The sequence below is a fragment of the Bidens hawaiensis genome, unplaced genomic scaffold, assembly GCF_021521415.1.
Source record: "Bidens hawaiensis isolate Kalapana, Puna unplaced genomic scaffold, B.hawaiensis_p1.1 tig00015997_1, whole genome shotgun sequence".
In the NCBI taxonomy this organism is placed as follows: Eukaryota; Viridiplantae; Streptophyta; class Magnoliopsida; order Asterales; family Asteraceae; genus Bidens; species Bidens hawaiensis.
In genome coordinates, this window is record NW_027492443.1 from 36,443 (window position 1) to 53,201 (window position 16,759).

Consider the following 16,759-nt stretch of genomic DNA (forward strand, 5'->3'; position numbering starts at 1 on the left):
GTGTCTAAGCCCAAACTTCGCCACTGCTAAGTATATCAAGTACAAAAATTATAATGATTCTTATAAATTTTACTAGCTAGCTTGTTTCCATAGTCGTGTTTGCTCCATAGTCCATATTGATCTAGTTTGTTTATATAATTCATTTTTCATTGTGCGATCTACCTATTTTGTTCTTCATGCCGGATTGTGATGGCCCAACACTTCATTTACTTTTCAGCCCAACATCATATTCTTGATTTATTGGAGCCCACGTGATTTACTAACTTGACGGCCCACTTTATTATTTGCATTTAATTGCAAATATTAATCACGCTTTTATTCTTCTTTACGTATAGGTACACTGTCATTTTGTCAGGGAGAAGGTGTTAAGTAGAGAAATTGATCTTAAGCATGTTGACACAAATAATCAAGTTGCGGATGTGCTGACCGAAAATAGTAAGTTTCTCCCAAAGGATGAACACGAGGAGTGCAAGTGTTGAGAGGGAGTATTGAAACTTATCCAACACCTTTGAGGTATCGAAAATTAGCCACGGTCACCACTCACCACCGACGCTACCACCATCACCATTGCCGCTAGCCCGCTACCACCTACAAGTTGACGTGAACATGATTATTGTCGACGTTATCACCATTACTCATTGGTGTTGCCACCGCCAATCCATATGCAATTATAAAAACAATTCTAGTGAGTGAAATTATTTTAATATTTTTTTCTCATATTTAACACATCTAAATTTTTTATTATAACTTGCCTTTAAGCAAATCAAAATAATAGCATAACTTGTTATTACCAAAACCTGTTTTAACCTATTACCAACCCGACTCGCTCATTTACCAAAATTACAGTTTTATAATAAATTTATTAACTAAATTGAAAATAAGAAGCGTAGGATAGCCTTTTTAGCTGGTAGCTAGAGTACCTTTTTACTAAAATTTCCAAGAGCAACAAAGGGAGCTAGACTACTTTCACTATAAGTTGCCGTTTACCTACAACACTGATGATTAACTGAAGAGGTAGGTCCTAGCAGAGCCCAGTTGGACCCGCAAGACTCACCTTGAACAGGGACGTTTGCGCGGTTAGACCCGCAAGACTCACCTTAAACAGGGACGTCTGCGCAGTTGGACCCGCAAGACTCACCTCGAAGAGGGACGTCTGCGCAGTTGAACTCGCAAGACTCACCTTAGAGGGACGTCTGCGCAAAGACCAACTGGATCCGCAGGACCAACCATGCTCAGAGACGCGACGTCCTTACGCGCAGTACGCAAGCTGTTCCCGCAGGAAAAGCCTCCCAATGGTGACGTACTCCGCCTGTTCCCGCAGCTACGGATACTAGCCATCAGGGAAGGCTACCCGCACAGCAAGGCTACACGCACAAGGCACTAACTCTCAAATAATTCAGTAATGTCACCTGAAGAGGGAATGAGCAAGCCGGGAATACTCCCGCCCAAAGCCGGGAAAACTCCCGCCCAAATGAGCCAGTCCGTACGCTACTGGAGGATCTTTTGTACTATACCTGCCAAGGTATGGACAAAAGATCTGACCAAAGCTACGACAGCTCACTGACAACAGTACGACGAGCAGCACGCTCTAGTACTTAATGTCACTATCAGCCGTTGCCTACTCACCAACCCTTGTCGTGGCATGTACATAGCCTGCAGTTGGTGGAAAAGGAATAGTACACAGCCGGCCATGTCACTATCAGCCGCTGCCTACCCACCAACCACCAGCACGGCACGTGCGTAGCCCACAGTTGGTAGAAAAGGAATATTATACAGCCGGCTGTACCTTCTTGGACACCTACCTTCGGCTATAAATACTCCAACACCTTGGAACGGTATCATCATCTTCTCTCTAGCTATTTCTCTTAATATACACTTATATTCAAGAGCAATCTAGTCTGATTCTCACGCCGGAGGGTGGTCACAAGGAGGTACCCCCCCCCTTCTTAGTGACGAGCTCACGGTGTCTGTTTTGCAGGTCATCAGAAGAATAACCATCTTGCCGGACCTAACCCTCGTAGGAAACATCTATTTAACCTCCAGATTATCCGTAATCTGCCGGGGTCGATTAGTGTTTCTTCATTGGCGCCATCCGTGCATAAAAGCTAGAACTTATTCTCAGTTTTTTCAAAACTTCTGGAAAGATGGTTAACGTTACTCCGGTCCCGAGGCCAGCGAGTGATCAAGAAACCCCGGTAATCACAACCCCAGCTACTAGGAGGAACACCGGCGAGTACACAAATTTTACGAACACTACCCCGGTTATTCAAGCCGGGGCAAGTGCAGTAAATTTTACGAACACTACCCCGGTTACCCAAGCCGGGGCAAGTGCAGTAAACAATCATCCCTAGTTGGGGAAAACACGAATGAAACTGCAGCTTCAATGTTGGAGACTACATACTGCGTAAACAACGAGATTCCGAACCAGGTGAATATCGGCTCGAAAGGCTCGATGACACCCCCATCCCAAGAACATGGGAGTTCAATTACACATGTTGCATGTAGATCAATTCCAAACTTGTAAAGAAAAGGCCCATAGCCACTTCTAATGGAAATGATTCTCCTTATCACATTGACGCTGATGGTCTTACATTTATACTTATGAACTTTCCACACTGATATGCCGGTATTCACCGCATAAATAACTGTGAAAGGAAGTCGTTGCGTGTGGACGGCGGCAAAACCCGCATAAACACAAAAAACGGAAAAAAATTGCAAGAGATGAGGACAACCTTCACGCAGGTCAGTTATAGGTAAAGTTTGGTCATCCCACTAAATGAAAGTGACGGTCCTACACGCACAATCATGATAGAGGAAACTGAACATTCACCTATTGACAACCGCGTCGAAAGGTTTAACTTATTCAAAACACTGATATGTCGGTATTCACCGCATAAATAAGTGGGGAAGTCGTTGCGTGTGGACAGCGGCAAAACCCGCATAAACACAAAAAACGGCAAACCTTCACGCAGGTCAGTTATAGGTGAAGATTGGTCATCCCACTAAATGAAAGTGACGGTCCTACCCGCACAATCATGATAGAGGAAACTGAACACTAACCTATTGACAACCGCGCGTCGAACGGTTAACTTATTCAAAACACTTGGAAAATTGCTAAGTTAAACTAAAGTATGCACGAGCGAATCATATATTGTTTATGCGGCAAAACAAGTGCCAAATTAAGCTATAATATGCATGAGCAAGTCATATAACGTTTATAAAGCAAGTCATCCAGTGAAATTGGCGGTCCTACCCGCACAAACATTTATATTTCATAAAAAATTCAAACATTACAATGGCCGGGTATCTACCCGCCTACAGAAATATAAATATATCCTAACGGTGGGAAGGGATCTCAAGGTTCAAACTTCAGGACCACTCCCTCCAAGCCCACTTGTACCCGCACCATCAGTTGGCTGTGGCGGATCAAGGAAAGTCTTGAGAATGGTTAGCCCATCATCAGCAGCAGCAATTTCGTTCACCTTCTCCACCACCGGATGCGGGAAGGCAGCATACTGGTTCACTGCTTGGTCATAGGCAGCTTCAGTGTCCACGTCATAAAGAGGGAAGTTGGAAGGCGGGATGCCCTTCTCAATAAACCCCAAACCAAGCAAGAAACCAGCTTTTTCCCCATCCTCATGGGAAGCGTTGAGGGCTGCGCTCATGGCATCGTCATAAGATGTGTTCGTGAAGATCCGATGCACAACCTACAAGAAAAAAATACAAAGTATCAAAACCTTTTCTAAGTACAAAGAAAAGCGTAAAGATATTATGAAGCTACGCATACCTGCGACAACGCTTCTCGTAGAAGCCATTCCTTGGTGATCAGAGCCTCCTGGAGGGCAGCTTGAGCTTGGTTACGGGCGCGTTCGGCTTCATTTTTGTTAAGGTTGGCAAGCAACACTTCCTTAGCAGCAGCCTCTTCAACGCCCTTTAGCTTACGCTCAGTGTGGTCAAGCATACCCCTCTGGTCCAAGATCTCTTGGAGCTTCTTGGCGTCTTCCATGGCCAAGGCATCATGAGCCTGCTGAAGCCTCTCTAGTTTGGCTTTAAGCTCCTCATTATCAGCGCGCAGAGGCTCAGCAACAGCTTCAGCTTTGGTGGCCCTCTCGGTCGCGTTCCGCGCAGTTTCCTTAGCCAACATAACCTGTTCGTTAACAGCTTGAGTAGCATTGGAACGAGCCTCGAGACGGGCCTGAACTTCAACCTCGAGGGCCTTGAAGGCCTTTTCCTTCTCCGCAGCAACGGCGGAAAGTCTCCTGTTCTCCTCCCGGATGGCCCGCGCCTGAGCCACTTCTTGGATACGCGTCGCCTTTAACTTGTCGTTTTCACGACAAAGCAACTCGACGCGCGGCTGCATCCGGGCAAGGAGAATCCGAAGCTCATTTGTCAGCCTACCCTCCTGGTAGCTAGACATGGCTTCCCCCAACGCGCCACTTGGGGCCGCGTGACACGCCCACTCGACGCAGTCCACAGCCTTCAGAAGGGTTGTTCCCCGGCGGATGTTCCACCGTGGAACATACACCTCATTGGAATCCGACACTGTAAAAACAAAAAACAGTTAGGAAAAGATGATAAAAAAAAAGAGGCCAAAATAACCCTACGCACCTGTAGAGTCGACAACAGGCCGGTAGCCGCCGAACCCATCACCCGAACCTAAGGGATATCCATCCAAGAGGTCAGGCAGATGGGAAGGAGGCAGAGATTGGCTAGAAGCCCCAAACATACCTGCTGAACCGGCCGGAGACGAGGTAGTCACCGGTGCCGGAGGCACGGTTGAAGCCGCCGCGGTAGAAACCATCGGAGGTGAACTCACGGGAGGTGAACTCACAACCGTGGCCGCCGCTGCGGAGCCCGCAGAAAAAATCACCGCCGGCTCAGTGAAGATGGCACTGACAGCCGGCGGAGATAACGTCACAATTAGAACAGTTGCCTCAACCGGGTGAGCAACTGAACCAACACTTGAAACAGGCGCGGCCGCCTGGGTCATCGCCTCGGGTAGGTTGACCAAACCTACCGTCATGGGTCGAGAGACGCTCCTCCCCGCTCCACTCTGGAATGCGGTAGCATCCACGCCTACATGAAGACAGGATATTAAAAACAATGGCAGAAAGAATTGCGGGTAAGATTAATTTACACTTACGAGTTTTCTTGAGCTTGAAGGTTCTGACAGGCGGGGACGAACCCGATGGAGCCGGCCTCTTAACGCCGGTCGCCGTCATCATACTGGGCGGATCGGAGGTGACAGCTGTCTCAACCTCCGGGGCAGTTGTCTCACCACCACCAGGGTTCACCGCCACCTCCTCACTTTCGGTCTCCGAGTTACCGGTTCCCCTGATCGGCGGTGGAGGCAACCTTCGCCTTGCCCTTCGCGCCAGCTGCCTTCTTCTTCCTCACGAAAAAAGGACCGTCTGCGGATTCCTCATCAGAAGATGACAAAATTAGAGGAATTCCAGCAGAGGTTTGAGCATGGAGAGGACGGGGGTTAAAGAAACCCTTACCTGGCCGCGTGGCGCTCAAAATCTCGTGGCCCGGCGGGTAGACCTCCACGAACCTATCCGCCGTTTGCTCCAAGATGGGCAACTCGTTCTCGTCGAGAGCACGAGTACCCAGCCGAGCGGGACCACCGCTCTCACGCGGTTGCAGAAGAGACTGCAAATTGTTCCCCTCTGAAAATAAATAGAAAAGCAGTTAGAAGAAAAACCCTAAATCAACAAAAAGATATGAAGCATACCGTAAGGGATAGAGTTCAAACCGTATTTGAGGACGATGGGAATCTGTGGCGCCTCTGCCCCAGCATCCTTCCATACCCGGCTCATCCCAAGCATCACCATCCCAGACTCCGCAAAGCGGTAAACCGGAGTCTGGATCTGGGAGATCTTGGCGAACCATTCCGCCTCTTGGTAATTGGAGGCGTGAAGGCTAGGGAGCGCCCTCCCGTTCTTAAACGTCATCGCAATGGGGACGACGCGAGCGGAGACATAGAAAAACTCCCGCTTCCAAGAACGAAGACTGCGCTCGGTAGCGCAGATCTTCAAACCCTTGATCCGATTGACCAAGGTATACCAGCCCTGGATGCACCTCCAGGAGTAGAAGAGCATCAGGCGGTCGACGCGGGGCTCAACGCCCAGAATATGGCACACCCATTCAAAATGGCGAACCTTTGCGATCGCCATCGGGTGCACCTCCGTTAGGTGTACACCGTGTCTCTCCAAAACACGTTACACAAACTTCGTCAATGGGAACCTCAGATTCCCATAGAAGAAGAATGCAGCATACACCCTTATCTTGCCCTTGGGGGCATCATACACCGTCTGGTGAGACTCGGGAAACTCAGGCTCGAAAGGCTCGAGCATGAACTTCTTGACGATGTACTGGTACAGGTCGACGGAAAGAGCACACTGGCACTCGCCAGCAGTACTCTTATCATCCTTATCAGACGCGGACATCGGATTCTCGGTGTATACTTCGGACTCCTCGGCAATAGCCTCAGGATCACGAATGGAAGACATGTTTTGGAAGATGGAAAGAAGAACGATTTCAGGAGAATGCTCGACAAAAGTTAGAGTATTCGCCGGAAATCGCTTAGAAGAAGAAGTGAAACTGTGAGTTGAGATGCATCCTCTCCTCCCTTTATATACTCATCGCAATGAATGCGATGAATTTAATGCGGGAGAGACGGAAAAGCGCAGGTGCAATGAAACTATGACACGTGGAATATGCAAGCTGGCAACAACTGTCGACAGGACGCGCGCCGTAAACTTCGCGGCCACGTGCCCGAAAACTCGCGCCCACGCGCCTGAAAAAGCGTCTGGAATGACCATATACTGTCACATCGCCATAATTTCATGCACGTCCTGAAACTGTCAGAAGAAACTGTCAGACCACGCTGACGTCCTTTCAACAGTTGGACTGTTCTTATCCTTTCACCAACTCTTCGAATTTCAAAAAGATTCAAAAAGATTCAAAAGTAAGCGGGACTTTACCCCCTTACCTTGGCAACCAAGTAACTATAAGACAGGTGCGGGTACAGTGTCAAGGCAAAACCCTTCACATACTTAGCACCTGCAGGGAATTGAAGCCAAGAATACCTCGGCAACCAAGTAACTATAAGACGGGTGCGGGTACAGTATCAAGGCAAAACCCTTCACATACTTAGCACCTGCAGGGAATTGACGCCAGGAATACCTTGGAAGTAAAGTAACTATAAGACGAGTGCGGGTACAGTGTCAAGGCAAAACCCTTCACATACTTAGCACTCCGCAGGGAATTGAAACCAAGAAGGATCTTCTGGGCCATGCTTGCGGAAACGGAAATAACATCCCCGCATAGCGGGAACGTTGAGAACTAGATTGTTTGAAGCTCTAAGATGGAATTGGTTGTTTAACATAATTGATCACTATGTTTAAAACTACTAAAACCTCATGGAGAATCTACACAAGTGGAACTCAACGCTCCTGACTTGCGAGGAGGTTACAGACCTACCCGCATCATACCCAAAGATCAAGCAGAAAAGTCGGGAATTTCTGCACGTGACATTAGGACTTCCGCGGGAAGAATCCTCATGGAAAACCTTAAAACTAAACCCTTTTCAAAACCCCTTGCTTAAGTCCAAAAGTTCACCTCACTTATTAACAATTCATGAGAAGAACTTTGGACTGGGGGGACTTGAAGAGGTAGGTCCCAGCAGAGCCCAGTTGGACCCGCAAGACTCACCTTGAACAGGGACGTCTGCGCGGTTAGACCCGCAAGACTCACCTTAAACAGGGACGTCTGCGCAGTTGGACCCGCAAGACTCACCTCGAAGAGGGACGTCTGCGCAGTTGAACTCGCAAGACTCACCTTAGAGGGTCACCTTAGAGGGACGTCTGCGCAAAGACCAACTGGATCCGCAGGACCAACCATGCTCAGAGACGCGACGTCTTTACGCGCAGTACGCAAGCTGTTCCCGCAGGAAAGGCCTCCCAATGGTGACGTACTCCGCCTGTTCCCGCAGCTACGGATACTAGCCATCAGGGAAGGCTACCCGCACAGCAAGGCTACACGCACAAGGCACTAACTCTCAAATAATTCAGTAATGTCACCTGAAGAGGGAATGAGCAAGCCGGGAATACTCCCGCCCAAAGCCGGGAAAACTCCCGCCCAAATGAGCCAGTCCGTACGCTACTGGAGGATCTTTTGTACTATACCTGCCAAGGTATGGACAAAAGATCTGACCAAAGCTACGACAGCTCACTGACAACAGTACGACGAGCAGCACGCTCTAGTACTTAATGTCACTATCAGCCGCTGCCTACTCACCAACCCTTGTCGTGGCATGTACATAGCCTGCAGTTGGTGGAAAAGAAATAGTACACAGCCGGCCATGTCACTATCAGCCGCTGCCTACCCACCAACCACCAGCACGGCACGTGCGTAGCCCACAGTTGGTAGAAAAGGAATATTATACAGCCGGCTGTACCTTCTTGGACACCTACCTTCGGCTATAAATACTCCAACACCTTGGAACGGTATCATCATCTTCTCTCTAGCTATTTCTCTTAATATACACTTATATTCAAGAGCAATCTAGTCTGATTCTCACGCCGGAGGGTGGTCACAAGGAGGTACCCCCCCCCTTCTTAGTGACGAGCTCACGGTGTCTGTTTTGCAGGTCATCAGAAGAATAACCATCTTGCCGGACCTATGCCTCGTGGGAAACATCTATTTAACCTCCAGATTATCCGTAATCTGCCGGGGTCGATTAGTGTTTCTTCATTAACGTTATGTGTTATGAGATGCGTAGAATGTGAGATGTGAGTTGTTTATATAGGTGACACATTGACAGTACATATAACATTTAAGAACATGTTTTATGATAGGATGAAATGTGAAATGTAACTGTAAGATGAGATAGAAATAAACGTTTGGTTGACATGTTAATCAAAAGTTAAAAATGCCCTTGACGCATGCTAGCCCTCTCACCCTCATGCCCCCAATATCGTGGCGTTTGACGCCCGAGATGGCAAGGGCTTACATACCTTTCACATTTTTATAATACATATTGTAAATAGAGACCTTAAATTTCTGATCACATCTCGTGTTTTGTATCTCTCTCTTTATATATTGTATACGTAATGTGACGCATTATCAATTTTTAATGCATATAAGAATTAAAAGTAATTATGAGGATTGGCTTTATTAAAAACAAATTCACCGACAAAATTGAAAATAATAAGATGCGTGGATAGTCTTATTAGTTGGTAGATAGCTTTTTACTAAAACTTCCAAGAGCACCGAGTGGTGGTATTACTTTCACTACAAGTGGTCGTTTACCTACAACACCGATGACTAAGAGGAGACTTGACATTTCTTATCATACTTGTGTTATATATTTATAAAAATATAAATAATTAAAACTTGATGGTACAGTGGTGGTGGAGATTTCAAAAGATGATGTCGGGAGAACTCGACATCGCCCTTTTAAAATTGTTAGCGACGGACAAAGAAAATGTTGACCATAATCTGTGCACGATTTAGTGGAACACATCGTCACACTTCATGCCAACAGTTAAGTCTAGTTTTAATTGTTAAGGCATTTTTATTTATGGATTTTACTTATTATAGTTTTTGACCAGGCGAATCTCTCAACCTTGCGACAAATTTGAGTTAATTCATATGGCCAATTAAAGCTTACCTAATCCAAAAATAAGGACAAACTCAAAATAACGTAAATTTACACTATCATCTAGCTATTTTTGGAAAGCAAAAAACCTCGTAAAAATTTTAGAAAATGAGAACCGTTCTCTATTACAAATTACAAATAACCGATGAAATCATGTTTCTTTCGTTTAGTTGCATTAAAAATAGATCTAGAGTTTGCAATTTAAATGGATGAATTAGTGGTGTAATCAGATTGCGTGATAATTTGTAACTTTCATTCTTTTGTCTATCATCTTGCTATCCGCTTCAAATGTTTTGTACGATAAAGAAAATTTGTAAAATTATTGATTGGAGTATATTAAATTATATATCATTTACATGTTTTAGAAGCCACCTGATAATATTAAAATAACCTTTTATTTGCAATAATTATAAAATAACGTGTTAAAAGAAATTAGGTTTCACGTCACATCTACGACCCCACGTTCTTCGTCGTAGAGGAATGGAGGTAGGTATTTATTATTTTTATTTCTATTTCTTCTACAAATCATAATTAGACATCCAAGTCCATGAATGGAAATTGGAACTTTAATCATTCATGTCGATGTATTATCTTTTAGTAATTTAAAAATATTTAAATGTGTGAACAGTAATCAAGTATATGTGTTATTTTAAAAAATGATAAACCTTTATTTCGGTCTCTTTTCCATGTGTTGTATGGTTAGTTGGTTACGTTTGTGAGAACGTACACACATGAAATACAAACTAATTAATTAAACATTTAAACGAACCATGTATATGGTAAAGATATGATTGTTTGGAATTGAGTTTGAAAACATCTTATTGGTTTATTGGCTTTTTCAAAAAGCTAATAAGTTAAATGGTGTTTGGCAATCATAAAAAACACTTTTATTTTAGCTTTTTAAAATGATTAAAATGCAATTTTCAAAAAGCCTCAAATTCTGGCTTTTAAAAATTACTTTTTGAAAAGCCATAAGTACTTTTCAAATTCAATCACATACATCCAAAAGTTCTAAAAAAGTTAAGAACTTAAACAAACTTTTAATAACCAAACATTTTTTTAAATTGTTTTTATAAATTAACATTATTTGAAAGTAGCTTTATGATATTTGATATATAATTTTTTGATTACACATATAAATCACAACTTTACATATGTAAAAATTTATGTAATAACAAAACTTACATACGTGTAAAAAAACATTGTTACATGTAAAAACTAATTTTCATAAATGTAATATTAAATATAGATATAACATGTGATAAAATTACACTCAAATAATATTTCGATACAAAACTCTTTTTAAAAAAAAACGTTAGTTATTAAGAGTTCATTAAAATTCTTAAATAATTTAAGAGTTATATAGTGATACTTATTCTGGTGAAGATATAATACATAAATTTTGTGTCTGGTCACATGAGAAATCCATGGTGGTTTGGATTGCCCATATCCAAATAGTGATCTTTAACAACGGCATAATGAACCATTGGGCGAAACGGTGGGCGAGTGTTCACAAAACAAGAAAATTGAGGTTAAATTCACTCGGCCATAAGTTTCGCAACAAAACCATGACTATTGACTAGTAGTTCTATCAATTTATTTCTCTCTATCTATCGATATGTATTTTCATCTCGCCCTTTATTTTGATTTTGGTACGTGACGTCAAACTAATGTGGTTTGTGGACAATAACAACAAAACGAGGGATGGTTTCTAGACCATTCAGTATGCATGCAGATTCCGGAGGGAATTGAAATGGGTGACACCGTAAGGGGAGAAGCGATGTTCTCGCTTGTATTCCCGAGTACACATGTACCTTATGTTGCCGTGCTTCTCGCACTCCATGTACTCTAATAGTTGTCCCAAAATATAATGTTTTTTTAGTTATTTTTTAAAAATTATTATTATTATTATTATTATTATTATTATTATTATTATTGCTGCCCATGATGTAATGATTTGTTTTTTTATATATATACATTGTTGGAGGCTTTAAAAGAGGGGTCACGGTGACCGTAGGCTGCTATGACTCGGGATGTGTGATGGCTGGTGGTAGTCAAGGTCTCGAGGAAGGTGTCGCGCACGGTCAAGGGGACGGACCCACCAAAAATAGTATGGCAAGAACTACTCATATAGCATCAATTTGATATGATACAAGTTAAGACAAATTACAACCTGAATGACTTAGCTCATTAAAATAGAACATAATTGGTCGTGTTTGGTGTGACCTGATTAATCATGTATGTCGTGTTTAAGTTGATTTGTTTAACCTATTGAATTAAACAAGTCGAGCACTAATACATTTCTACCCCGTTTAATTCGTTTTTTTAGAATCCACCAATCTGTTTAACACGGTTACACAATTTTGAGTGCGTGCGACTTATGGTTAGTACTTTCACACAAATAAAAATATGATTGATGTACAGGTTATTTGTAACATCCCGAAATTTCTAAGAATAATATTATATATACTATTTACGTATGAAGGGGAACGTTTACTTGAGTTGGTAGAGAAATGGTAAAATAACAAAGATGGTTCAAGTGGGCTAGTTAGATGGAATTAAATATGGACCAAGAAGGAAAGATGGGCCTTAGGTCCATGGGCTTACGGGAGTATAAATACCCCTTAAACCCTAATCCTTTCCATTATCATCTCTACACCATAGCCTACACCTTGGAAAACACACACAAACCTTATCCTATAACCCGAGCCAAGATCCGAAGACGAGAACCCGAGCTTGTTGGTGCTAGATCGTCGTGACGAACCAAAGCAACATCAAAGACAAGCTCGTGTTCGTAGTTCGACTCGTTTACGGTACGTTTATATCGAGAACTTGTTCGTTAAGGTTCGGATTTAGTCTAGAAATCATAGATCTGTGTTAGTATGCTAAAAACGAATCCAACAAAGCTAAACTTACTGAAATTGATTACAGTTTGATAGGTTAATTGTTAGTATGAAGAAACCCGTATGTATATGCATAAATCGCACCCTTTAAATGTAAATGTTTGGCCGATTTGATGATTGGGGTTTGTAGGCGCTGGTCAGACGATTCCAATTGATACCAAAATCGTGACGTTTCGTTAAGAAACGAAGATTTAATTGCAAATCTAAGTTCTGTTGACTGTGGGTGTTCTTGACGATTTTGACTTTGACCCTTGAGTCAAAGTCTGGATAAGAACTGTTGATGATTCGTTAAGGTTGGGTGATTCGTTACGCGGTCATAACGAATGGGACTCATTCGTGTGACTTGATAACGAATCAACCCTTAATTCGTTAAATGCCCATTCATTCTGTCAATGTAACGAATTAGCTACCAGTTCGTTAGGTTAAGTAACGAATCAGATGAAGATAAGATAACGAATCAGTTAGCGAATTAGACTCAATTCGTTATAATTGAGATAGCGAACTAGGCCATTCGTTATAGCGAATGAAGGAGGATTTTGTAACGAATTAGACTCTGAAATAATTACAGAAGTGGCCCCTGGACTTGTGAAAGAATGAGATAATTACATAATAGCCCTTGGACTTTGATAATTTATGAAAGATTCCTTTAAAGGTTAATGAGTAACGATTAACTAACCGGGTAATGATTCAATGAAGTAAAACCGGCTTAGACGAGTAAGACTAATTAAGTAGCATTGGGAGTGGCTAGAGTAGTATTTAATATTTGCAATTATTAAACAGTTAGTCACGCACAGCTAAAGGAGGAATAACCAATAGCAGAAGAAGTAACCGAGTTTAGGTGAGTTTCTAGCCCCATTCCTTGTTATGTTTTCGTGGTTGTGTGCATACTCGATGTGTTTGTTAATACATTTATCCTAAGTGATAACTGTATGCCATATGTGATATATGTGATAGATATGAATGATTGTTTGTCGGCACGCGAACGATCTTCGGATATTGCGCATACTGTCAGGTTATAAATAAAGATATGAATGTTATATGTAATGTATAGATGATGTATGACCGTGATAAATGAATGCTTGTCGGGGCATGAACGATCTTCGGATATTGCACGTATCGACAAGGAGTATGATTGTCAAATGAATGATGTGTAGAGCGCCTAGAGTGTTCTTATGTTACGATGTGATTATTGTATATGCAAATAAGTGTATGCAGGTACAGGAATGGAAAATGAGTTCTATATCTGACTTAGTAAGTTAGGATGACAAATCCCTCTAACTTCCGTTGGACATAGACTTGGCATGTGATGGCGTAGTTAAGGACGGCGGGCCTTATACGTGTTATAGATGATAGATGAGAACGTCGTTAAGGACTGTGGACTTTATACGTTTTTACGAAATAGGATTCGGCATGGGAAAGGACTGCAGACCTTATACTTGCTGTAATTGTGTTGTGATAGCATAGGGGAGGACTGCGGACCTCTTACGTGCTAATAAATAGGTTGTAACACAGGGAAGTACTGCGGACCTTGCACGTGTTGTCAATATAGGATGGTACAGGGAAGGACTGCGGACTTTGCACGTACCATAAATGGTGAACATAGGTAAGGACGGCGGACCTTTTTCGTGTTCACGACCCTGAGTATAGGTATAGACGGCGGACTATGAACATACTCTCGGTAGATTTAGGTAGGTAGTAGTAAGTATGTATGTAGAATAGAAGATTAACTGGTTAAGTATGAATATGTATCTTCGGATACATAAGTATGTACGATATGCGTATGTATTTTATGTTACCTGATTAACTAGAACTCACTCAGCGTAGCTGACTTTTAGTATGCACGCAAGTATATATGTTTATCGTGATGGCATGAGGATGGCACGTGGCATGGATTGAACGGCTGACATCTGGAGATAGAATAAGCGATGTTTTAATTATGATGCTTTATGTTATGGTTTTTAAGAAAAGATTGAATGTTTTGTAACGAATGTTTAATGTTTTATATTCCGCGAAAGTTTTAACAAACTCTGATCTGTAGAACTGTGTTTATGAGTAAATCCAACATCCAAAGGTGAGGCACCGATAACAGGGCCTTACATTATTCCACAACTCGGCAATGACAATTACCAACTCAATATGATTGACACACCCACCAAATATATGGTAACTAAAAAAATTCCTATGTTATAGAGACCCGAAACAATAATGTTTCATCTATTTTAATTGGTTACTAACATTAAAATAAGAACTAAGAAACATCCTTGGTCTAGTGGGTTGTTCAATGTCTAAGATCGTCTGCGACGTTGGAGGTCATCCTTAGCATATACAAGCCTAGTCAGCATATCACATCATCTATTCACATACTTGTTTACCAACACTACCATACTCATTCTTTCTATGTAAAACCTTATTATTTCACATAACCAATTTTGTTTTTATTTAATTAAAATTAAGTAATTAATTAGTAAGTAATCAAGTAAGTAACAGTCACATGATTAAGTAATTAAATAGTTGTACAATTATATAACGGCAACTATTACTAACTATCTTTTATAATGAGTATTTTTATGGATCTTTTTTAACCTTATAAATATCAAAATCTGATATTCACTTCCCAACATTAACGTCTCTATTCTTACTTCTCAACCTTCACCCTCCTAAGAATGTATTGGAAAACTTTCTAGTACAGGAAAACCCGTCATGCGCTTGAAAACTATCGGTTGTTGACCAATTAGGTGATGGTGATGATGACGATGATGATGATATCGATTGGATTTGGGCCTTTTAACTATCAATTCTTGAAAGAGGAAAAACTGCCGAAGAACACGTATGTTCCTCATGATCAATGGCATGACTAACACGATAATATCTCGGATGATACATGGCATAACCCGTGGGAAGACGAGCACGATGCCGACTCAATTACTCCTTTTAATTATGTTTTAATCCAAAAATATATTACATTAAAACGTGACATTTTCCAAAGGCTATATATTCAATGCCTATAAATACGCAATTAACATCTTCACTTCTCAAGTTTCATCTTAACTTTGTGCTCTTTGCAAATCAACGAAACAATATCTTCAATTCATGTTCACATACATGTTGAATTTAATTATATTTTTGTAATTTATGTAATGTTTAATTTATTTTAAATAGTTTTTTAAATTAGAAATATTATTTAACTTATAAAATTTATGTAATTTTTCAAACAAATAAAAACCTTTGTTATTGAAAAGAAGATTTAATAAAAAAAAATAGTTGGGTATTTTAAACTTATAATATTTAATTTTAATTTAATTAATCTATTTACTAAAAAATTACCATTTGAAATAAAATAAAAAAAAGGTTTTACTTCCCGTTCTTGTCTATGTACGAAGATCGACAAGCACGCAGCCCCAAATTGTTGTCTGCTTGGCTTGCCGGTGCCAATTTTGTAAAGACTGGAGAAGGGCGAACCTTAAAGAAGGTCTAACAAGTCAGCTGTTTTGTTATAAACTTGTGGTATTACTTAAAACCGGAAATGAATTATGTAATCACTCTCACACGTATTTGTTGATCACAAAGTGAAATTATTGAAATTTCCACACTATCAACAAAATTTGTTTTCTCACCTACACCGCAGTAAATATTATGAGATAAAGATTAAAGAGTACAGTAGTAGGTGAGATAGCAACTAGTCAACATGTTAGTCCGGTGGCATCGTTTTTTAATTTCACATGTGACATGTTATACATGTGACATGTGTTTTCATGATTTGAGTACAGTAGTAGGTGAGATAGCAACTAGTCAACATGTTAGTCCGGTGGCATCGTTTTTTAATTTCACATGTGACATGTTATACATGTGACATGTGTTTTCATGATTTGTGCCAAGATAAAAGAAAGATACACATTTTTTTAGCGGCCAACGAAATTTTTATTGAGCCGCTGGTTAAATTCATCATATCGGGATATATTTATTTTTTCGTATGGAAAAAACCTCATATAATCCAAACCTCCATGAACACTCGCCTGAATGCACGACTTGAGATAAAACTCATTCAGTTCAATGATCCAACTAGTGAATTGTACCCACTCGCACAGTAACCATAATCAAACGGTGCCACTAAAACTAAATGATAGGGACATGAATCGAACCTGGGTCGCATGAAACACCAAGTCACTCCCTTATCACTCCACCAGCTAGGGCT